Source organism: Ambystoma mexicanum, chromosome 3p (genome assembly GCF_040938575.1).
Source record: "Ambystoma mexicanum isolate Mex_15411 chromosome 3p, UKY_AmexF1_1, whole genome shotgun sequence".
In the NCBI taxonomy this organism is placed as follows: domain Eukaryota; kingdom Metazoa; phylum Chordata; class Amphibia; order Caudata; family Ambystomatidae; genus Ambystoma; species Ambystoma mexicanum.
In genome coordinates, this window is record NC_090925.1 from 802,742,471 (window position 1) to 802,766,761 (window position 24,291).

Below are 24,291 nucleotides of genomic sequence, written 5' to 3' on the forward strand. Positions count from 1 at the left end.
GCATAGATGTTTCGTTTTTTGAGGAGTCGATCTGGACGCCTAGGTATTTATAGTCTGGGACCGACTCAATCTCTTTACCCTCTAGGTACCATTTGAATTTTTCAGAGGATTTATTTTTCTTCCGTCCTCCTTCCAGAATCATTATTTTTGTTTTTTCTTGGTTGATTTTTAAGTTGTTTTCGGCTGTGTAGCTCAGGAGATTTGTTAGTTGTCTCTGGAGACCTATCTGGGTCTGGTCCAGGAGGATTAGATCGTCAGCATACAAAAGGTAGCTTATTTTTGAGGATGCGAGAGACGGTGGAAACGTATGCTCCAGATCTACTGAGTCGCCGTAGTCTCCGAGGTATGCAAGAAACAAGGCAGGTGCTAGCGGGCATCCCTGTTTTACCCCTCGCCCGGTCTGGATTTCGTCTGACAGATCACCTCTTTGGGAAAGTCGAACCCTGAGGGAAGTATCCGTGTGGAGAGCTTTAATTGGTTGGAGTATTTCTTGTGGGCAACTCCATCTCTCCAGTTTTTCCCATAAGCGGTGTCTGTCGACGAGGTCAAACGCCTGCGTTAGATCGATGAAGGCGATGAAAATTCGTGATTTTTTTTCCCAGACTTTGCTTTTTAGGGTGCTGATCGCTAGGATGTTCGCCATCGTGCCCGTATTTTTCTTGAAGCCCGATTGGTAGTTGTCATTGCACGGGGCTGTTACAGCCCAGGATTGAAGACGGTTCAAGAGTAAGCTTCCAAAGACTTTGCCGATGCAATCCAACAGCGCGATAGGGCGATAGTTTCGGGGGTCGGAGATGTCCCCCTTTTTGTAGATTGGGACGATGATAGCTTTTGTCCAGGACGGCGGCAGAGATTGCTGCTCAGCACATTTCTGAAAGATGGAGGCTAACAGTGTTGCCCATTCCTGGCAGTTGTTTTTCAGATCGATGTTTGAGATCCCATCTGGGCCCACAGCTCTGGAGATCTTCAGTTTTTTTATATGATTGCTAATTTCTTGTCGGTCATTCAGTTGGATCCAGGCTGGCTTCTGGGGTGTGGGATCCCGACGGGTGATTTGAGCTGGGGCTCGGAAGACCGAGGAGAAATGCGTGATCCATTTGTGCTCCGGCAAGGCGTTGATTGTGGTGTTGTTCGTTGGAGGCACTGTGGATTTCAACAAAGACCAAAATTCTTTGGCTTTGTTGCCATTGATGGCTTTTAACATATTTTCAGCGTCTTGTTGGTATAGACGGTAACAATGTTCTTTCACCCATGATTTATAGGTTGCGGTTGCCGCTTTTAATTTTTCTTTATTTGACAAGTCGTTTCCTAATTGTCTTTTGAGTTTTCGCAGCTCCCTTCGTTTGGCCACCAGAGTGGAATCATAAGCGTGCTTTGGGGGTGCGTGGACAGAGATTTTCTGTTTTGCGTTCGTTCGGTGTTTTAACAGCAGAGGTACGTAATCAAGACTCTTTACGCCCTTGGGTCTATCTTCCCCGGTGTAATTTGCCAGCAGAGTTTTAACCGCTCGGGTTGTCAGGTTTAATCGGTTTCCACGGGCGTTTGCTTCTACTTCCATGCTATACTGTTCGGGCGCCTTGTGATGGTTTACCAACGACATTGTCAGCTGATTATGGTCGCTGGCTGTAGTCTGTCGGACTTCGAAGGATTGGACTTTGTTCAAAAGAGGTCTGGATACATAGATGTAATCAATGGTCGCTTTTAGTGGGCCTTGTTCCCAAGTTGGCAGACGGTTTTTATTTGGGAAGGCGAAATTCAGATTTTTCGAATTTTCTAGATGACATCAAGGAGGACCATAGGATACCTCTTTTCAATGCTGTAGTAGTTTGCGAGGATGCATCCAGTGTTCGCAATTCTCTAGAACAATTGGCGTTCAGGTCGCCACAGATGATGATTGAGGAGACCTGACGTGTTGCTTGGATTTCATCGATCAGGTTTTCCATCATTAAGAGGTAAGACTGGTGGTTTATTGCCGCCGGGTTCCAGTAGGTGTTAATCACCACTATTTGCGATGGATTGGAGAGGGGTTTTTCAGACCATTCGCAAAGTACTGCTAGGAATGACAGATTTGCTTGAAGGGTTGACTTGAGGGTCAACCCAATTCCCTGTCGGCAGGCCAGAAGAAGACCTGAAGTTGGCCGACCTAAGGCTCCTTTGTTGGCAGGGGCCAGAATTATGTCGTACCCATCCATTGCTGGGTTTTTTCTAAGCCAGGTCTCTTGAAGACAGATGATGTCAAATGAGGCTAAGTTTGCATCGCCCGTTGTGGTGAGATGTAAGTGACCTCTCGTGTTCCATGAGCAGAAATTTAGTGATATGAGCCGGTTGACGTTCCGTTTTCCCTGGGGCTCTGCAGGGTGGCCTGCAAATTGCTATTTGGATTTAGACCCTTGTGATAGGGCCTTAGGGAGCCAGGCCCACAGCACCTGTAGTTTTGCGGTTGATTTTGAGACTGTAGAGGCACTTTCTGTTTAGGCTCTGGTGTTCGACCTATTTTTTTCTGCCATAGACACAGTCTTAGTCAAGTTAGGTCAATCTACTTTTGGTTGTTGAGGCTTCGAGGACGTCGCTTCTGTGGACTCATTCGGCTTGTCGCTCCTAGGGGTGGCGAGTGTAAGTTCTCGATGTCTCTCAGGTAGCTTTGGGGATAAATTTACCACTGTTCGAGTTAGCCCTGAGAGTCTTTGTGGCTCCACTTTTGGCTCTTTCCCAGAGATTTTGAACTTTCGGGCCGATTTTTTTTTTTTTATCTGAGTTGGTTTTTTCCCTGTTGTGCCCCTTTTGAGGATCTCTTTGCACTATATAGCCCAACGCGGCCAGGTCGCTTGTTGCGTCCACAATTTTCGACCTTATGTGCTTCGAGGTTGGGTAAATATAGGCTTTCGCTCTTTCGTTCGAATGGTATGGGTCAATGATTTTTAGATCGGTGGACTTGATCTTCCGGAGGGTCGGTATCAGGCTGAATAGCGTGAGGATCCCTCTTCTATTCAGTATGATGTCGTCGTCGTTTTCAGCATGTTGTTCAAGCTTGATCGGGGACTCCCCTGTGGAGTCATGTCTTATCCGGTATTGTTCAGTCCTTGAAGTAAAGTGGGACCGCAAATGTTGCCCCCTCTTGTCAGATTTTCTTGATTCTGAATGTATATTTTCTTTGGACTTTTGATAGAGGTCCTGAAATTGTCGTGCTTCCTGTGGACTGAGTTGATTGCTAGAGGCTAGCTTTTTACGAGTTAACCCCTCGCGAACTGGAGGATAAGTGAATGACACCACTCTAGAGCTCGTTGGGCTGCGAGAGGTAGCAGGTTTCCGACAATGGAGGAGTTTCCTGCGCTCTTCCAAGGTGGTAAAGTAGTATGGAGAGTCGTCTTCTGACAATTCTTTTGGGTTTTCTTTTTTTGCGATTTGGTCTACTTTAGTTGAAATAGACTGCAGCTTTAGTAGTTTAGGCGTTTTCTCATTTTTTTCAGGTGGTGGGTCTTCAATGTCTTCGAGGTGTTGAGAAATATTCATCAGAACCTAATCTTCTAAGAAGTCTTCTAATGATCTAGGAGAGGCTTTTTGGGTTGGTTGGATTGCGGCCGGACTCCGGGCCAAGGGTCTTGTTTTTTCTTTCTGTTTTGCTGACCATGAGTTTAATCGCGTTGCTGAGGTTTGATTCTGGGTTTCGGGTTTCCCTCCACAGGGATTGGTTTTTTTTTTCCCATCTCGTGCCTGTAAACAAAGGGTATGAGAGATCTGGCTCGCTCGCTGTCTTATTCGAAGGGGGCAAAGCGTTTACTGTTTCTTCTGTGATGCCAATCACCTCTTGTGGTTCAGGAATTGGAAGACCGGCGGCCAGTTGATTGTTGGGGAGAGTACCGGGGGGTGGAAATGAATGTTGGGCTGGGGAAATTTGGACTCAGTTTTTCCCCCGCGCAAGATGGGATGGGCAGGTTTGCCGTGCCTTTATGGCCCGTTTCTGATGTAACCTTCCAGAAAAGTTAGTTTCGAGAGCATTGTAGCTTGGATAGCTGAGTTGTCTTTCAGATTTTCGTTGATGCCTTCGTATAATTTGGTGAACGGATTCATTGCGATGGTGTTAGCTGACATTATTGGAAGAAGGTCTCTCTTTTGTTGCGAAGCAGGCTCCGTTGGCGGACCCTGGGGTGGGGGGCCTTGTTTAGGAGCAGGCGAGAGTATACTAGACTCGTTTAAGATCCGTCTTAATATGGGCGATGGAGGAAGATCAGGAAGGCCACCACTGAGTCGCCCAGGTAGGTGTGATTTTGAGGGGAAGGCGGGGAGAACTCCGTCTTGCCTAATGCGAGTCGGCCATTCCTTGGTTTGGCTGGTCGCTACTGCTTTGTTTGAGGGCGTTTCATACTCATGGTCAGATTGCGGGGGGGGTTTGCTTTCGTGATTCGGAGGGTGGGTCTTGCGGAGGCTGAGGCCCTGTCTGTTCTAAAATTTCGGATAGGGTGTTTGGTTTAGGTTGATTTGACTGTAAGAGATCTTCGCTGGCTGTAAGGCTTTGCTAAATGCCGTAGCCGGATTTTCCTTAGGTAGGGCTGATTTCGTCGTGCCAACGAGCTTTTCTGTGTGAACGATGGCTTGGATGAAGTCTGTGGTTTGTTTCGGCGTAACTTTCCTCTTAGGTGTACATAGGGTACCCGATATTTGATGTAAAGTCGGGTCTATTTGCTTTGCTGGTTTCGCCTGTAGGGCCTGTTTCAAGGGAGAAGCAGGTTGAATATCGTTTGCGAGGTTGAGATGTTGAACACACGTGTTTGTCGGGACGAATATTTTTCTCGCTTTTTCTTGGCACGTTTTTATTGCCTCCAGTATTTCCTCGTCGGTAAGGTCCGCTTGCCTAGAGTGAGGCTCTGGCGCAAAAGCATGGAAGAAGTCAGTTACGAGGGTGGCGACAGATGGTTTTGTTGGTTTCAGGCCCCAGTGATTTTTTGTTACTGGGCCGTTTTTTTGATTTTTTAACGTATGAGATCTGGTTGTACTTTTTTGTGTTTTTTTTGTAGTTTTTGGGGGAACTTTCTTCCAGGTGGATCTTACGTTTCCTATATCAGAAGACTCCGTCTCTTTCCTAGTGGTTTTTTTTTGTTTTTCGAGCCCGCCAAGGGCGCGGGCGGTGATGGCGGAGACTCTTCCAGGGCTGGGGCCTGCCCTTCATTTCCTATATTCCCTGAGTCTCTGTGCTCGTCTGCTGGGTGGTGAGGTAAGGTTTTCGGTGACTTGCTTGGGAACACTTGGGTTTTTTTTGTGTTGATGCATTAGTGACTTGTTTTTCCTTAATTTTATCTGCATGGCTTTCAGAGCTTCTAGGCTCTACTGAGGAGTCTATTAGGCCATTTCGTGTTGGCCAAGATGATTGGGCGTCCTCTTCGGCGATGGATGTGGTCTTTTGGCCGTCGTGCCCTCCCCACTGTGTCACATCCTGCCGTGGGGTGGGCGCTGGAAGTCGGCCCCTCCCCCAGAAAGACCCGCGGGTGCTCAGCCTCGCTTAGGGCCATTTCCGGGGAGGCCGTTGCTGAGGGAGCCGAGCTTCGCTCGTCCTCCAGGTCGCTTCGCGGCGCACGACCCGCGGTCCCTACCAAAGCGGGCCCCTCCCCCCGCTCTCGATCCTTGATCCTCCCTCCGGAGGCCATCGGGTCCCGGGGCTGTGGGGGTGGGAGTCGCAGGCGAGACCGCGGTAGGCAGCCGCTAGTGTCCGCCGTGGCCGGGGCAGGAGCTCGTTGGCGCAGGCACTGGTGCGCCGACAGGTCGCCCTCAAGGTCCATGTTCGACGGGTCTGGCGCCGGAGGCACAACCTCTGATGTCCGCCGGTTCGGGTCCTCTGTCTCCCCTGAACCTGACTTTTGGTGAGTTGTTTCTGGTTTTGAAATGCTAGGCCCAGGTTTTTCTAGGGAGTCCTGTTTCCAACGGGCAATTGCGGTTGAGCCTGAAAAGATTTTTGAATGTTTATGAGGTGGGCCCGGCATAGAATGGGATTGTACGCTGTGTTGTTGTAGGTTTTTTTCTACAGCGGGGCGTGAATACGCGCTTCGAAGCAGGCGACCCTCCTGTGTGTCCTTAGGGTCTCGGTCCGTGGTTATGGCTGTGGAGGTGGCGTTTCCTGATGGTGCCGCCATTTCCGTTGTTTCAGACGTGCACAGACTGCCACAGACTGCAACTCAGCAGCCAACTCCGCGGCCGCTCCGCGGCTGGGTGGGGGTTTTATGGGTCCTCCCACGTATGCAAGTAGACACAGTAGAGAGACTCCTGTCTCTGGAGAAAAGTTTGGAGTGACTGCCACAGACTGCAACTCAGCAGCCAACTCCGCGGCCGCTCCGCGGCTGGGTGGGGGTTTTATGGGACCTCCCACGTATGCAAGTAGACACAGTAGAGAGACTCCTGTCTCTGGAGAAAAGTTTGGAGTGACTGCCACAGACTGCAACTCAGCAGCCAACTCTGTCACTTTGCATTCTCCTTTGTTCACTATTGCCTGCATGGCCTTCTACTTGATGGACCTGTCTGCATCATGTTAATTGTCCAGTTTCTTTAATAGTGTTCTGTAGGATTGACCGATAACACGGACAAGGGAATCGGGGTACAACTTAAGGTTTATTGCCGTATTCAGCAGGAACAGTCAAAATAAAGCATAGGTGGGGTGTCTTCCTAGTTCAGCAGTCTTACTTCTAGTGATCTATTCTGCATATGGGCTTCTTGGCTTTCTCCTGTTACTCCTGATATGCCCACCACTCCTCTGGGTTCTCCTCCAGCAGTAACACGTCCTGTAAGGCAAAAGGTGTAACCTTGTAACAGAGGCTTTTGGCCTTTTTATAGTTCGCCACTTCTGTTGCAGCCAATCGGCCTCCTCCTTACTCTGAGCCACAAATCTCCTTCAGGGGTCGACATTCAAGAAGCAGGAGCTGTTAAAGTCTCAAAAGTTTTCTTAGGATAGTGTACGCATAAAAAACTAGTTGGGGGAAAAAAAAGATCAAAAGATTCTCAGACAAAAAGCCTCAAAGATATAGGATGCCACTTTGTATTCACTCTAGAATGCCTGACAAATATTTGAACTTGCTTTTATTTCGAATCTGTGACAAGCACCCCAACATGCTCCGTCTTGCACTCTGGTACCGACTGTGTCTTTTTATTATCATCTTCTGCAATGCAGTTTCATATTGATTTCCCTTTTATTTATTCTTAAACCAGCCTCCCTATTTGTCTCTAAATTGCGTCCTCACACAGTCATTATTCATGTCTGACGCTACACCCATGACTGTCACCCATAGCTGTCACTAGAACACTGTTTCTGTTGCTACAGCTGTTGCCTTTGCATTTCCCTCACTGACACATTTCTTTATGCTACTGCCTCTTTCTCTGCTATCACTATGTTCTCTCGCCTGGCACTGCACCCTATATCTACCCTAGCTTATGCCTTCACTTTTTAGATGAAGAAATAGGGTAAGGTTTTAAAAGTAACACTGGTTGTGCTTTTTGATAAGACGGAAAAACGAGTTTATGGTGCAGGTGCCGAATATACTAAATGCCAAGACGTTTGCTACAGGCACTACATGACTCAAGCCGCAGTGTATTGCAGGGGTTATTCGGATATATTTTAAGAACTTCAGGCAGATGTATGGTTGTTTTACCCGTTATGGTTCAAACCTGAGATACTTAGATTTTACAAATTTAAGGCCTCTCCATCGGGTGCATTAACCCACTAAGAATATCACACGACACAAAAACATTAGTAAACCATCATTTAGAAAAGGCATCTGGCCCAATGTATTATGTGGTTTTGTCACACGCCGCCGTAGCCGGCGCGTATGGAGCCGATGGCGCTGGAGCGGCCATTAACCGCTCCGCCACGTCTCCTCCCCCCACACTCTCAGCCGCGGTCTAGTCTTCCGACGACCGCCGGGGAAGGTTTTTTTTTTCAGCAGCTCCAACCCGGAAGTCTCCGCGTTGCAACCTACTCACGTCAGGCTTTCGGGTTGGAGCGCTCATAAGTGTTCTCTCTTGGACCTTGCGGCCTCTCGCTCTCCCTCTGTTCCGGCTTGCTCTTCCCTGCTGCGGGCTCTCTAGTCTGCCTATTCTGGCTCTCCTGGCTCTGGCGGGCTCCCCCTAGATTTCTAGGTCTCCTCCCCTCTTTTTCTTCCCTTTCCTCTTTCTTTCTCCTCTCGTCCTTAGTTACGGGCCGTTCTTTGTCTGCCTTTTTGGTTCGCCCCCGGACCCTTGACCTGACTCCTCCAATGCCTTCCTTTGCTGCATACCATACCGGCATCTCTTCCCTGCACTTCTGGATCATCCCTTCTGCATTTGTGGAGACCACCAGATACCATCTGAAAGGGTTTTTCTGTGCCTACGGCTTTTACCCCTTTGGTCTGAACCGGAGGTGGGGCCCCCCAGACCTTCAATTCTGGGGTCAGGGTGGCTTCCCTTTGGGGCAGACCCCATCCTCAAAAAAAAAAGGAAAAAAGAAAGAAGAACAGTGGAAGAAAAGGTTCGGTGGAACTTTGGAATCAGAACTCACAGGTGAGGAGGGGGATTGGTGTGGCTCGGAATTGGTAAGAGACACCTGAACCTGACAGTTTGCAACGCCAAGAAACGTCAATGGCTACTCCTGAGTTGGTAGCCGCAGTGCAGGCTATGAATGTTGAACTGCAGAACGTTAAAGCCGAGAATGCCACCCTGAGGCAACTGGTTGCCAACCGAGAATCTCGTGAATCTGATTTGCCACCCATGGCCTTGTCCTCGGGCAAGTTCGACGGAGCTCAAACGGTTGAAGGAGTTTCTGGAAGCATGTTCTGTCCATTTCGCCTTTCGCCCGCAGACCTATTCCACAGACCACTCTAAGGTGGGATTTATGGTGTCTAATATGACCGGTAATGCGCTGGTTTGGGCTACGCCTTTGGTGACTTCCAACAACCCGGTCATCTGAGACCATGGTGCCTTCCTGTCTTTGCTAAAACAGACTTTTGAACAACCCGACATCACACATGTAGCGGCTGAAGAGCTTCTCGAGGTACAGCAAGGATCCAGCTATCTACTATCCTACATTTCTTCTTTCAAGCGACTGGCTACGGAAGCAGGGTGGCCGGAACAGGTCCAGTATACCCTCTTTCGCCGAGGTCTAAGGGAGGAACTTAAGGACGAGCTTGCTCGCATCGCTCGACCCACAACCTTATCGGATCTGATGTCGATAGTACTTCAGATAGAACATCGGCTTTCAGAACGAAAAGCTGAAAGGAGGAAGCATAAGTCCCCAGTCACCCATCTCCCTGGGACCTCCTATACCATCCTTGAGTCATAAGGAAGAACCTATGCAGATTGGGACCGCTCGGCTCCCTTTGACATCTGAGGAGAGAAAACGAAGGAGAGATTCTGGACTGTGCATGTATTGCGGATCAAATTCCCATCTCCTACGAAACTGGCCAGATGTACCTCCTAGGCAGGCGGAAAACGACCGACCTCGGACCTAATGGGAAAGGCATCCGAGGTCTAACTCTTAGTCCCTATGTTACAGTGACTGTTTCGTCTCAAGTCGCAACGATGGATGCACGCCTCATGATAGTGGCCATCCAGCTGAGGACAAGACATGCAGAACTAACCACCATGGCGCTGCTTAATTGTTGGGCAGCAGGGTGTTTATTGACACTGTATGGGCCCACAAACAAGGTCTCACCCTTTTGCAACGTGAAGATGCTCAGAAGGTAGAAGGAGTTGATGGTACCCCACTTTCCTCTGGACCTATTACCCAGTCTACAGAGATTCTTACAGCGACCATCCTTCAACATTCTGAACAGATGCAGTTCGATCTTATCAGAGCTGCTCATTTCCCGATTATCCCCGGAATTACATGGTTTAGGAAGAACAATCCAACCATAGACTGTACCCGCAACACTATGGCATTCAAATCGGATTTTTGTAAACAAAACTGTCTTACACAACCACAAGTTGAATCAGTACAAATCCTTACTTCTGAACATAAGAATGTCTGCGAAGTTTGTTGTATTCCTCCGGAACTGTCAGAATACCAAGAAGTATTCAAGGAAACTCCTGTTCTGGATCTGCCTCCACACCGTCCGGAAGACTGCACCATTGAGCTGCTACCGGAAGCTCTGGTGCCCTTTGGGCGCATGTTTTCATTATCTCTGGTAGAGAAGAAGGTCCTCCGCGCCTATCTGGACTCTCATCTGACTAATGGGCTCATACAACCTTCACGATCCCCAGCAGGAGCCTCATTATTTTTTATACCCAAACGGGATTCTTCGGAATCGAGACCGTGTATTGACTATCGAGGCCTTAATAAGGTCACTATTCGGGATCGCTACCCTATGCCACTCATCTCCGACATCCTAGAGGCAGTACAAGGCGCCTCAGTCTTCTCTAAATTAGATTTGCGGAGCGCTTACCATCTCCTCCGTATCAGAGAAGGGGATGAATGGAGGACGGCATTTAGAACGGCCTGTTCGAGTATAGGGTTATGCCCTTTGGATTAGTCAACGCATCGGCCATATTACAGCGCCTCATGGACCGTCTTTTTTCAGATTTACTCTTTTTGAATACCATAGTCTACCTTGACGACATTCTGGTGTTTTGATCCACACAACAAGAAAACGCCCAGCACCTGAGGACAGTACTTAACCGTCTTCAATCCCAACACTTGAAGGTTAAACCAGAGAAATGTCTCTTTAATGCTACATCTGTTCCATATTTGGGGTATATCCTTTCTTCTGAAGGCATCACATTGGATCCAAGGAAGGTTTCGGCCATCCTGGAGTGGCCTGCTCCTGCTTCCCTTAAAGAGGTTCAGCGTTTCCTGGGGTTGGCGAACTTCTATAGGAAGTTTATAGGTCAGTTCTCCCAAATAGTCTTACCGATTACTGCCCTTCTCAAGAAAGAGTCAAAACCCTATCTCTGGACGGAACAAGCCAACCAAGCCTTTCTAACGCTTAAAGAGAAGTTCTGTACAGCTCCGGTCTTGAGCCAGCCAGACCAAAACAAGCCCTTCATTGTAGAAGCAGATGCATTGGCTAGGGCCTTAGGAGCGGTTCTTCTTCAGGTCAGAAACGGGAAGGAACATCCAGTAGCTTATCTCTCCAAGACCCTCACTACCAGCCAGAGAAATTATTCTGTGATAGAGAAGGAATTACTGGCATTGAAGGCGCCTGCGAGGAATGGAGACACCTACTACAAGGAAGCTCGCATCCGTTTACCCTACGCACAGATCATAAGAACCTACAGATCCTCAGGAATATGGAATGCGTTAATTCACGACAAGCACGCTGGGCACATTTCTTCAGTCAATACGACTTCACCATTACCTATATTCCTGGTACCCTAAACAGTCTGGCAGATGCCTTATCTAGGTGTGATGTCCCCGAAGTGCTGACAGTACCCGCACCTCCGTATATGTTTCCTAGGAACCGTATTGTGGGCTTGATTTCCTCCTTTCTCCAAGAGGTCAGAATGGTCACTACGCCCGAATCAGAAGCAAGACTACCTCGGAACAAACACCAGGTCCAATGGTCTGACGTATTGTTAGTTGGACCAAGATTGTTCATCCCCACTCGAACCCTACAATTGAAGATCCTAGGTTGGGGTCACGACCATATGACAGCTGGTCATAGAGGGGTACGAGGTACGTTAGATCTCATCTCTCGTTCTTTTTTTTTTGGCCCACTCTTACGCAGGATGTCAAGACATTGTAGATCTTGTCAGACCTGTGCCAGGAATAAGAACCCGACCCATAAACCTTATGGCCTTCTTGAACAACCTGAGACGCCTATTCAGCCATGGTCCCATATTTCAACAGACTTTATTGTAGATTTACCTCCCTCTCAGGGCTGTACTTGTCTGATGGTTACTGTGGATTCCTTTACCAAACTTGCTCACTTTTCCCCACTACCAGGAGTGCCATCCGCTTCAGCAATGGCAGAGGTTTTTCTAAAGGATATCTTCAGGCTACATGGGTTGCCCGAGAAAATTATCAGCGATCGGGGTAGTCAATACACCTCCCGATTTTGGGCAGCGCTGTGTCAGCGTTTGGGGATTGAACGTGCCCTTTCTTCAGGGTTTCATCCACAGACTAATGGTCAGACGGAGCGGCTTAATGCCTCTCTTGAGCAATATCTTAGGTGCTACATTAACAGTATGCAAGACAATTGGGTGACCCTCCTACCCACTGCAGAATTTGCATATAATAACTCTAAACACTCAGCTACAGGTCTCAGTCCTTTCTTCTGCACCTATGGGAAACACCCACAGGGATTACTTCCCATGTTTAAATCCTTCTCCAAAATCCCTACGCTTGAATCCCATCTAGCCGAGATAGCCTCCGCTCCCAAGTCTGCTCAGCAGAGTTTGTTTATCTAGTAGGAGGTATAAGGAGCAATCTGACCGATCACGTCTACCCTGTCCCGATTGGAAGGTGGGCGACCGAGTCTGGCTTTCCACCAAGTATCTACCTCGATCGGTTCACCCGACCAAACTCGCTCCCCGATTTCTGGGTCCCTTCAAGATTGTCAAACAGATAAATCCTGTGGCCTTTAGGTTACAACTCCCTAAACGCATGCATCGGATTCACCCTGTATTTCACTCCTCCCTTCTCCAACCTGTTGATCCAGATACTCCTTACAAACAGAGGGGAACCATTTCTGTGGGCCAACCGACTCTCCCCGAGGAGTACAAAGTTTCGAGTATTCTGGATTCCAGGTATCTGAGAGGGCGACTTGAATACTTAGTGGCCTGGAAGGGGTATCCTCATTCTGAGGAGCCTTGGGAACCCGAGTCCCATGTTCATGCACCTAGGTTGACTCGGCGGTTCCATCGACTCCATCCGGGTAAACCGGGTGGTGTAGGCCGTGGAGGGGGGCATACTGTCACACGCCGCCGTAGCTGGCGTGTATGGAGCCGATGGCGCTGGAGCGGCCATTAACCGCTCCGCCACGTCTCCTCCCCCCACACTCTCAGCCGCGGTCTAGTCTTCCGACGACCGCCGGGGAAGGCTTTTATTTTTTAGCAGCTCCAACCCGGAAATCTCCGCGTTGCAACCTACTCGCGTCAGGCTTTCGGGTTGGAGCACTCATAAGTGTTCTCTCTCAGCCCTTTCGGCCTCTCGCTCTCCCTCTGTTCTGGCTTACTCTTCCCTGCTGCAGGCTCTCTAGTCTGCCTATTCTGGCTCTCGCGGGCTCCCCCTAGATTTCTAGGTCTCCTCCCCTCTTTTTCTTCCCTTCCCTCTTTCTTTCTCCTCTCGTCCTTAGTTACAGGCTGTTCTTTGTCTGCCATTTTGGTTTGCCCCCGGACCCTCCACTGCCTTCCTTTGCTGCATACCATACCACCATCTCTTCCCTGCACTTCTGGATCATCCCTTCTGCATTTGTGGAGACCACCAGATACCATCTGAAAGGTTTTTTTTGTGCCTACGGCTTTTTCCCCTTTGGTCTGAACCTGAGGTGGGGCCCCCTCGGACCTTCTATTCTGGGGTCAGGGTTTCTTCCCTTTGGGGCAGACCCCATCCTCAAAAAAAAGGAAAAAAGAAAGAACAGTGGAAGAAAAGGTTCGGTGGAACTTTGGAATCGGAACTCACAGGTGAGGAGGAGGGGGATTGGTGTGACTCGGAATTGGTAAGAGAGACACCTGAACCTGCCAGGTTTCTCTTAAGAGCCAGATACAGATCTTTTTTGTTTATAGCCGACAACCTGTTGCACAGGTTTTGCCCTAACATTAAGATCCTGGTCTGATTTCTATTTACATTTATGACACTTAATGCATATTTTGGAGAGATTAGAAGGAAACAGGACATGTTTGGCAAAGTGTGTTTTACAGCAGCAGGAATGTTTTTCAGAATGGAACACTTCTTTGTTTTAACTTCAACAGTAACGTCTGTGATGTTAATGTGAAAGGTCTCTTTAAGGCAACTGTCCAGCTGAAATTACAGGCATTGTTTGTAACTATTTTGTAACTGCTATTATCTGTACCTCACAGCACATTACAATAATGTAAAAGTGAACATGTAAGTGAGAGATATGCAAGCAAAACTTACACCTGCTTTCAGTGCTCCAGATAAGATTTTGAGGTGGGAGTATCTTACTCCCTATTTTTAAACTTTGAGAGTAAATGTGATTTCAAGAGAGTAAACGTGACTTTTCTCCTTTGCAAGAGAGTAAAATGTATGTGGCATCCAGCAAACATGTGCAAAAACTGTATGGAAATCATTACCATGAGGCAGCTTTCTACATTGTGACAGAATACACCTTTCATTAGTTCTCTGAGGTCTGGCCATTTGATCTCTCCTGTATATATTTAAATGTTGAAAGCACAAAAACCTAGTCAATTACATAATAAAGCAAACCGGAATTGTATTGTGTGTTTTGGGGGTCGACAGCAGAATTGTCTTTTGATGTTTAATGAAAGTCCTCATTTCCTGGAGCTATTGGTACCTAATGGTATACTAATCTTATGATACAACAGTCAGAGACGCAAGCACTCCATGCTAAATTCTATACCTAATCTCATGGTCAAATGGTTATTTATATAGCGCTTTTGGCAAAGCACTTTACATAGAACATATTTATCACAATTATCACCAAATGAAAGTTGGTCCTCGTTTATCAACCTCAAAAGGATGAAAGGCTGAGTTGGCCTTGCCAGGATTTGCACCTGCAACCTACAGATCACCTACAGATCGCAGCAACGAGCGCTCAACTGGTTGAGCTATCTTATTGGCCAACATCCTTCAGAGGTCAGTAAACTGAGTATCGACCGAGGTATAATGATCACAGTGCCTAGATGTTGGATGAACCATGTATGAAGCGCTACATAAAGTTAAATACCTATCTGGATTCTCACAGTTAAAGGTTTTGCTGAGTTTCTATCTCAATTACAAATTTAACTTTCATTTGTTTTCTTTTGAACAGCGATTGCACTTACTGGAGAATCTGGTTTAGGATGTTTCAATTGTAGTCTTGAAGATTTGAGAGGCCATACCATCTGTGATTGGTGTAATGACAATCAGTCACCCTTGAGCAAAGACTCTGCTGCTACAGACCATTTATTGTAATGTGCCCCGTTGACGGCAAGTTTGAATGGATGTAAACTAGACCATGCATACTCATCATTTGTACACACTGTTTTTATAATTAGATTGTAAATAAAATTATAAGTGTAAAAATGATCTGCCTCCGCTTGATTATGCACAGCACAGGAACTCTGAATTGCAACTTAGTTTTCCATCTTATTAATTATACAATCCTAAAATGCTAGGAAAATAAATATGCACAATGCTTCTGTTTGCTCCAGTAGCATCTCCACACAACACAGCAGAAGCTGAATGGAAATAAACAATTCCTTTTATCACAATGTGCAGTTTCTTTTATTTTTTTTAAAGGCTTCAAAGAAATACATTCTGTTTCAGAGACTTTTCTCCATGGCTTGCAATTACACCAATGTAGAATAAAATCAAAAGAAGCGTTCTGGTTTCTGTCAAGTAACCTGACCTTTGCACTGCCCTCTGCTCTACACCTGTGAGTAAATGTACCCAGGAAAATGATAAAGCTGTCATATTTACCAGATTTTCATGTGTAAAAAGGCCTCCTATGCACATTATCTGGAGGCCTGCCTGTTTTTTAAATCTATAGTCTCTATTTAGAGTTATAGCCCGCTCAAACTTCAACAAACATTGGGGTTTCCTGCAGTAAGTAATTGGATGGTCTTGTGTAGCCATTTATAATCTAATTTTACAGCTTTTAAGTGTTGCAAGAAAATATGTTAAGCCTTCTAAAAGAAAAGCTTTACAAGAAATATCAGTACTGTCAATGCTTTCCTGTAAGAAAAGGAGTGACATTGACATAACTGTCTTTGAAAAGCATTGCTGAAGGAAAAAGGTTTGAAATTGTGCACACCTTTAAATGCTAGAAAGGCAAGTGTCACTTGTGCACACGCTGTTTCTATAATTTATATATTTTCTTGGTATGTGAATCTTAAAGGAATGGGTTCTGGAGGCACACTTGCCATGCTTTATTTAGCAGCAACCTTTGTCTTAACTCTGGGTGTGGCTGATGGGTGATTTATGCATGTTCCCAGGAGGCTAATTCAGCAGGAGCTGAAATCAGCTCCTGCCTTGGACTTTCAAAGCGATTACCAGGAGCACTTGTATCTTGACCAGGAGTTAAATAGCACTCAATGTACCGGAATTCCGATCCATGTCCTTGTTTCAGTGCAGATTCCTCCCTCTGCTATGGCCGTTGTTCTCCCCTTCCGTTTCTCACTGCCGCTGTGTATTGTAATGCGTTGTCGGGCTCTGCATGGCACTCCACCACTCCAGGTATGGATCCTCTCCCTTATCTCTGTTCTGGCATGTCCCTGACCCATGTGTGGCCCTTTGTGGCATACCCTTGACAGTGGCCCCTATGTGACCTGTTGTGGTGTCCCCTCTGTATCAGCTCCAGGAGTCATTCCCTGCGTCAGAGCCGGTGTTGGGACAGCTCCTGCAGTGGCCTCATCAGCGTCTCCCTGTCTTGCTGCAATATCTACAGTATAGGTTCCTGCCCTGCTTTGGTACTAGAAGTGGACGCAGAAGCGGGTGAGCCCACACATACCCCCACACCATCCCAGGCCGGTCGGCCATGGGATCGTACAGAGACAGTCGGGTAGTACAGGGAACCGAGCAGGTCAATGAATAGTGGCAAAATCAAAGTGCTGTAGGGAAAGGAACCAACACAGCACTCTGTGGTTCGAGTCTTTGTGTCAGGCCAACCACTGCAGTGGAGCATGATACATGAACAGGGTAAATATCCACCCCAGCAGCTGATAGCAAAGAGTCTCCACTGTCCATTAAATGACCAAACGTTCCTTTTCGATCGTGGAGTAAGGGACTTCATGTGGAAGCAGCTTCTGGATTACAAAGCAAATAGGGTAAAGTCTGCCATATTCTTCTTGGGATAGAACAGCCCCGAGGTCACATCCTGAAGCATCTGTCTAGAGGAAGAAGGGGCAGTTGAAGTCCAGACAGCGTAAACCAGGGATTGTGGAAACCGCTTCCTTCAACTTGTTAAACGCAAATTGAGCCCAGTGATTGGTGGAGAGATCCCAGAGCTTTTTCCCCTTATAACATGCCTGCTGCCATAGCACAGATATGGGGTATGAATCTTCGGTAGTACCCTACGAAGCCAAGGAATACCTCTCCTTGGTTTTAGGCAAGAGTATGCTCTCAGTAGCCTCAATCTCACTGCCTTGCAGCCGGATCACTGCACTACCTACGCAGTACCCTAGGTACTTGGTTTCGATGGCTCCCAGGACAGTTTTCCTGGGGTTTATGTGTAACTCTGCTTCCGCTAGAGCTGTTCGGACTTTCTTCAAATGCTTGAGATGTTCTTCCCAGGACACACTAAATATAACTATATTGTCCAAGTAAGCTGCAGCGTAGTTCTCATGTGGTCTTAACACTACCTCCATCAACCTCTGGAATGTTGCTGGAGCCCCATGTAAACCAAACGGTAAAACCTTGAACTGATACAAGCCTGGGGAACTGGCAAAGACAGTGTTTTCCTTGTCCAGCGGCCTCAATGGAATTTGCCAGCACCCCTTTGTAAGGTTGATTGTCCTTTTCAAGGAGTCTGTCCACTCTGGGCATGGAGTACGCTTCATAACTTGAGATACTGTTGAGTTGTCATAAATCCATACAGAATCTCATGGAGCCATCCGGTTTAGGCACCAAAACTATGGAAGGACACCAGGGACTGACCAAGGGCTCTATGATGTTCATTAGCAATATTTCCTCGATTTCCTCTCTCCATACTTGTCTTTTGGCCACAAGACTCCGATATAGCCTCATGCAAACTATTTGTCTGGGTTTGGAATTAATGGCTTGTTCAGCTAACTGTCTTCCCGGGTAAACTGGAAAATATCTCTGCATGGTTTCAAAGAGTGTGCCATATTTCGCCTCTTTGGTCGTTATTAAGGGTGATTCCTCATTGAACGTCCTCAAGTTGGGAGTTTGGTCTACTCAGAAATTGTTAGTCTTCATCCACTTTTTCCTTGGTCAAAATACCCTACAGGCTTGTGGGGCTCCAGCCATTCTTTCAACAAGTTCAAATTGTACACTCTCTCCTGTCTGGTTGGCTGATTTGATAGTTAACTGGTCCCACTACCTCTGTCACTGTGTAGGGACTTATCCACCTGGCAAATAGATTATCACTGGTAGGCAAAAGGACCAGGGTTTTACCCCCCGGCTTGAATGGCCTCATTCTACTCTTTTTGTTGTATTGCCTTTCTTGTTCGGTTTGTGCTTTTCCTAGGTTCTCCTGGTGTAGTTGCTGTAGTTCCTCTAAATGCTTACTTAGATTTTCCACGTATTCAGTGAGAGGCACCTTTTCGCTTTGCTCTCATTCCTGCTTGTTTATATCCAACAGAGTCTGTTGTCAGACTGAGAACAAATCTACCTTTGGCCTAGCCGCACATGGGCGACCACTTGTTAGTTTCCAAAACGACCTCAGGGGGGGTGTGGACTACTATGCCACCCCCCCCCCCCCGCTGATGTATCTCAGGGTGATTGTGCACTGTGTTACTGCTAAGTTACTATGCTATGGATACACAAACATAACCTGTTACCATAACCCTAAGAATAGACACAAAACAAAATAACATAAGGCACAAAGAAAACATGAATCAGTTCAACAATAAAAACACTTTTATTCATGTACAGCAAGGCATGATGCAAACACTACTATAATGCAAAACCCGAATTTGCACCCTTTTTTGCTCTGGGTGCAAATCTACAATGCAATAAATGTAAGCCTTACAGGCTTCTAATGCAAGCAATCTAATATCAATGTATCTGTAACACTTACCTGGACTCTGCAGGGACCCTCTGGAGCTCCTTGTGTCTTCTACCTTCCTTCTCAGAAAAGATAATAGATTCTGTGGATAACAATATTCCCTCCTTAATGTGATTTCCTTGTCTTTCTCAGTGATTACGGAAATAACCCAACTTACAACTACAGCTCACCTTTATACTTATTTTGGTGAGCTATCCATCCTGTTCTTACAGGGGCGCTAGTCCTGAAGATGTTGGAACCCAGGAAGAAGGAATATTATACTAATGACAATGGGTTCTTGAATCCGAAGATAAATGGAAGTAAAGAAAAAAGAGGATGACAACCTGAGTGTCTAAATGTCTATCCTAAATGCAACTCAGTGTGGACATGAAGGCGCAACAAACTACGTTGACAAAAAATCAGTTCTATGCTCTTATCGCTTTACCACAGACTAAGAGCGCCACAAAAGGAAACCAGCCTGTAAAAACAATGGAGCAAACGTTTTCCTAAATAACTAGGTACTAAGGGTTAATGCCTACGAACTAATTATGGAAGCGGTGTTCTTTTGAATGAGAAAAGGAAACCTCCTCATAAGAATCTAAACACAATTGTAGTGTAAGAGATAATGTGGTAGAAATGTCATACATGAAATGGGAACTACAAACTAAGTGTAGTTATCTTGAATGCAAAGGACAAAATATAAATGCGTGTGTTACAAAACAAAAACGTAACAGGAGCGCATGCGACATTTCCAATACGAATCACCTCAGCTTACTAGCAAAATGTACGAAGGGCAAGAACACTGAAGCAATTCAACCTAAGGCAATCAGACAATAATAAATAAACTCTGAAGTGGTACTTGCGTGAGCACGAACGCGTCAACACACGGAGGTGAGACGGTCCGTGACTGACTAGAATGACAACTTCATGGACGACAGAAAACTCGAACAGGAATAAGGGGCGAGGGCAGTAAAGGGAACAGAAATAAGGAAACAGAGCTGGAACTGTGAAAAAATTACTTTGACAGGGAACAGCTGCAGTCTGTGGAATTCGCAATAAGCGTTGTATCTGCAAGCCGACGAAGCGCGAGCCTCCAGATGGGCGGGGCTTAAATAGGCTACACTGAACAACGACTAGACTCGCCGGCTTTACACTGGAAAGGAACTAACAGGCGGCCATTAAGGAACCTGGAAGTCTCTATTCTCTCATAGGGAATCTACAGTAAATGAATAACTAAGGCAACCAATTCCCCATTAGAAAAATCCCCTAAGCTGTCTTACCCTGAACCAGAATTAGACCCTTTGCCTGTGGTCATGACAGTACCTCCCCCCCTCCCCCCACCCCCAAGGACTCTCCTCCCGGTTTGTGGGGGTGATTAAGGTGAAACTTCTTTAACAATCTAGGGGCATGTATGTTTTCTTTAGGTTCCCAGGATCTGTCTATTGGACCATAACCTTTCCAGTCAACCAGATAAAAAACCTTGTGTCTAACCACCTTGGAGTCTAAAATGTCCTTTACTTCAATTTCTGGTTGGTTGTCCTCAACTTCCACTGGGGTTGGAGCTGGTAGTAGTGTGTCTGGGTTTACTGGTTTTAGTAATGACACATGAAAGACTGGGTGAATTTGCATTTTCCGAGAAAGGGTCAATTTCATTGCCACTGGATTGATGACGGCTTCTATGGTGAATGGACCCAAATACCCGGGAAGGCATTTTTTTGAACCTTTCAAGATCAGATTTCGTGAAGATAACCAGACAGAGTCTCCCACTTGAAACTTAGGAACAACACTTCGGTGGCGATCAGCAAACTTCTTTTGACTTAACTTAGCTGCAGATAAGCTGGATTGAGCCTGAGTGTTAGCAGTTGAGATAAGTTCATGGACAGTCTTTACAGCAGGCATCTCTAAAGGTTCTGGAGGATCAAATGCAGAGGTTCGAGGATGTCGACCATGTAATGTGTAGAATGGAGTAAGACCAGTGGAGGAAAGAGTTGAATTGTTGTAAGCATATTCTGCCACACACAAAATGTCCAACCAGGAATCCTCCGTCTGGTGAAGCATACAACGTAAATACTGTTCCAAAGTCTAATTAGTGCGCTCCGTTTGGCCATCGGTCTGTGGGTGATGACTCGTGGACAATCGGACATCAATCTTGGCCAATGCACAAAATGTCCTCCAAAATGTTGATGCAAATTGACTGCCTCTGTCAGAAATTACGATGGAGGTAAAACCATGCAACTTAAAAATGTTCTCCAGAAAGATCCTTGCTAAACTGGAAGCTGTTGGAAGTCCCTGTAATGCTATGAAATGCACCATTTTGGAGAACAAATCAACCACCACCAATATGGTGTCATAGCCCTTACATGGAGGAAGGTCAGTAATAAAATCCATGGACAAGGCATGCCAAGGACTCAGCGGCACATCCAAGGGTTGAAGAAAACCAGCCGGTTTTTTCTTAGAGTTCTTATTTTGGGCACAATTTCCACAGGTCTGAATGAAGTGAATTACATCTTTGCGCCAAGTAGGCCACCAGTAATATCTCTTGACCTTTTCCAAGGTCTTGGTCACTCCTGGGTGGCCCTCAATCAAGGAGCCATGGTAGCTGGAAATTACTTGCTTTCTTAAATCTTCAGTCGGAAGATATAAACGATTTTGATAATAAGGCATATTCTCCTGCAGGTTGAACTGATTTCCTCGATTAGTCCATGTATGCAGTTCTTCAGGAATTAACTTGCTCTTGACTTCCTTCACTAGTTCTTCATGAAATGGATCTGAAATGTTCAATAATCCTAGAACCTTTTCTCCGGCAATGATATTAGTTGGAATCTGAGGAACGAAAGCCTCCTCTCCATTACCAATACGGGACAAGCCATCCGCCTTTCCATTGCGGACTCCAGACCGAAAAGTAATGCCAGTCGTACTCCGCGAAGAATAGTGCCCATCGTAGTTGTCGAGCAGATTGTGCCTTGACTGAGCGGAGGTATTGCAGGTTTCTATGGTCCGTCAGAATGGTAACTGTGTGTTGAGCACCTAGCAAATAATGTCTCCATTCTTTTAATGCACTCTTGATTGCCAACAATTCCTTGTCCGTAATCGTATAATTTCGTTCTGCAGTTGAATTTTTTTTCGACCAAAAGGCCACTGGGTGCAAAACGTGAGTCTTTGGATTGCGTTGCGATAAAACAGCACCCATAGCAACACTGGAGGCATCAGTTTCCACAATGAAAGGCAAATCAGGCTGAGGATATTGCACAACGGGAGCCTCGGTAAACTTGGACTTTAAAATCTGAAAGGTGACATCGGCCTCCTTGGACCATTCAAATTTTTTGTTCTTTCTAAGCAGTGACGTGATGGGATCGACCAACTGAAAAAAGTTTTCCACAAAACGTCTATAGAAATTTGCAAAGCCTAAAAAGCTTTGGACTCCTTTCACTGAAGTTGGGGCTGGCCAAGAAAGAATTGCCTCCACCTTTCGAATATCCTACTTGACTCCATGAAAAGACAACATAAAGCCCAGAAACTCAACTTCGGAAACATGAAATTAACATTTTTACATTTTCACAAAAAGGGAGTGTTCTCGCAATTTCTTTAGAACAGCCGTAACATGCTTCACATGTTCCGAGGGGTTTGTTGAAAAAATTAATATATCAATGTAAACTACTGCACAGACATCTAGTAGATCTCTCAAGACATCATTCATGAAGCATTGAAAAGCTTCCGGCACATTGCACAGTCCGAAGGGCATGACTTGGTATTCAAAAAGACCATATTTAGTGCGAAAAGCAGTTTTCCATTCATCGCCTTCTTTAAGTCGGATTAGGTGATAAGCCCCTTTGAGATCTAGTTTGGTAAATATCCGAGGTCCTTTAACTTGATCCAACAAATTGGAGATGAGAGGAATGGGCTACCGATTCTTGACAGTGATCTGATTTAGGGCGCGATAATCAATGCACGTTCTGAGATCTCCCTCCTTTTTTGGGTACGAAAAAGAGAGGAGAAGCAGCAGGAGATTTAGCGGGTCGAATGAATCCGTTTGCTAAATATTGGTCTAGATATTTCTTCAAATGAGTCTTCCTTCTCCGTCAATGAATACATCCGACTACAAGGAATTTCCCTTCCAGGAAGAAGATCAATTTGGCAATCATAGGGTCGATGTGGAGGGAGCACTTCGGCCAATTTTTCTTCAAAGACATCTCGAAATTCCGAATACTCTGGAGGTAACGAACCAATTAATCCTAGTGTTGAGGCAGGAACTTTCTTCGTATAGCAGGGTTTCTCCTAGTGGCTATTTTGACAACAAAAGTCTCTACAATCTGTAGCAAAGCAAAGGTCAGGGATCGAGTTCACCAATCTATCTTTGGGTTATGCTTTTCTAACCAGGGCATGCCAAGTATAATTTGGAGTTGGGGAGCACTTATAAGGTCAAACGTAATCCTCTCTCTGTGTTTCTCCTGACAAAGCATGGTAGGACTAGCCGTGCGTTGTGTGACAGGACCAGAAGCTAAAGGAGTACCATCAACTGCTGATACATTTTCAGCTTCATACTTGTCCACGCGAGGAAATCTCATCCTAGTTGCCAGATTTAAATCCATGTAGTTACCAACTGCTCCACAGTCGATGTAGGCTTGTAAAGCATGCATTCTAGTGGGCTGTTCTTGACTGGATAAAATGATGGGAAAGACAAAGTGTGAGGTCACCAAACCTTTTTCCATGCTCGACAAGCTGACCTCTACACTTGTCGGGCGCTGGAGTTTTCTGAAATCTGGTCGTCCTTTTGCTGGTTAACACCCCCAATAGGTTTCCGCAAGGGTTTTATAGGGAACTCCTTGAGGAAATTACCAGCCTTTCCACATTAAAGACACAATTGTTGCTGGCGTCTCTTGTCCCTTTCCGCCTGTGAAATGGGTCCTCTTACAGCTCCTAATTGCATTGGTTCAACATGACTCTCTGAACTAGCTCTTAACTGATTTTCTTTAGGGCGAACGAAATAAGTTCTGTTCTCCGAACGGGAGCGATCCACCCTTCTGTCTTGCAAACGCTGATCAAGTTGAACAGTTAAATCAATACATTCTGCAATTCCCTCTGGAGGATTAACTACCTGAGCCAAAACATCCTTTAATTCGCTGCATAGTCCTCTTTGAAATAAGGTGGTTCTTTTCTCAGAGCGCCAATTAGTTTCTGCCACCAACCAATTAAAGATTGCTACATAGGCCAACAATTCCTGTTTACCCAGGCGAAGCGAAAGTAACTCATTATCTAGTGCCTGACCCTGGGTATGGCGTGCAAATAATTTCTCCATCTCCTTCTGAAATTCTGGAAGATTCCTTAAAATCGGAATTGACCAATCTGCAGCATAACAGCCCAATTAAGATTGTATGAAAGCCACCTTAGCCTGATCAGAGGGGAATACCCCAGGGCGACAGAGAAAATGGAGCCGGCATTGGTTAATAAAAACTGCAAACTTCTTAGGATCCCCTAAGAAGCGTTTGAGAGGAGC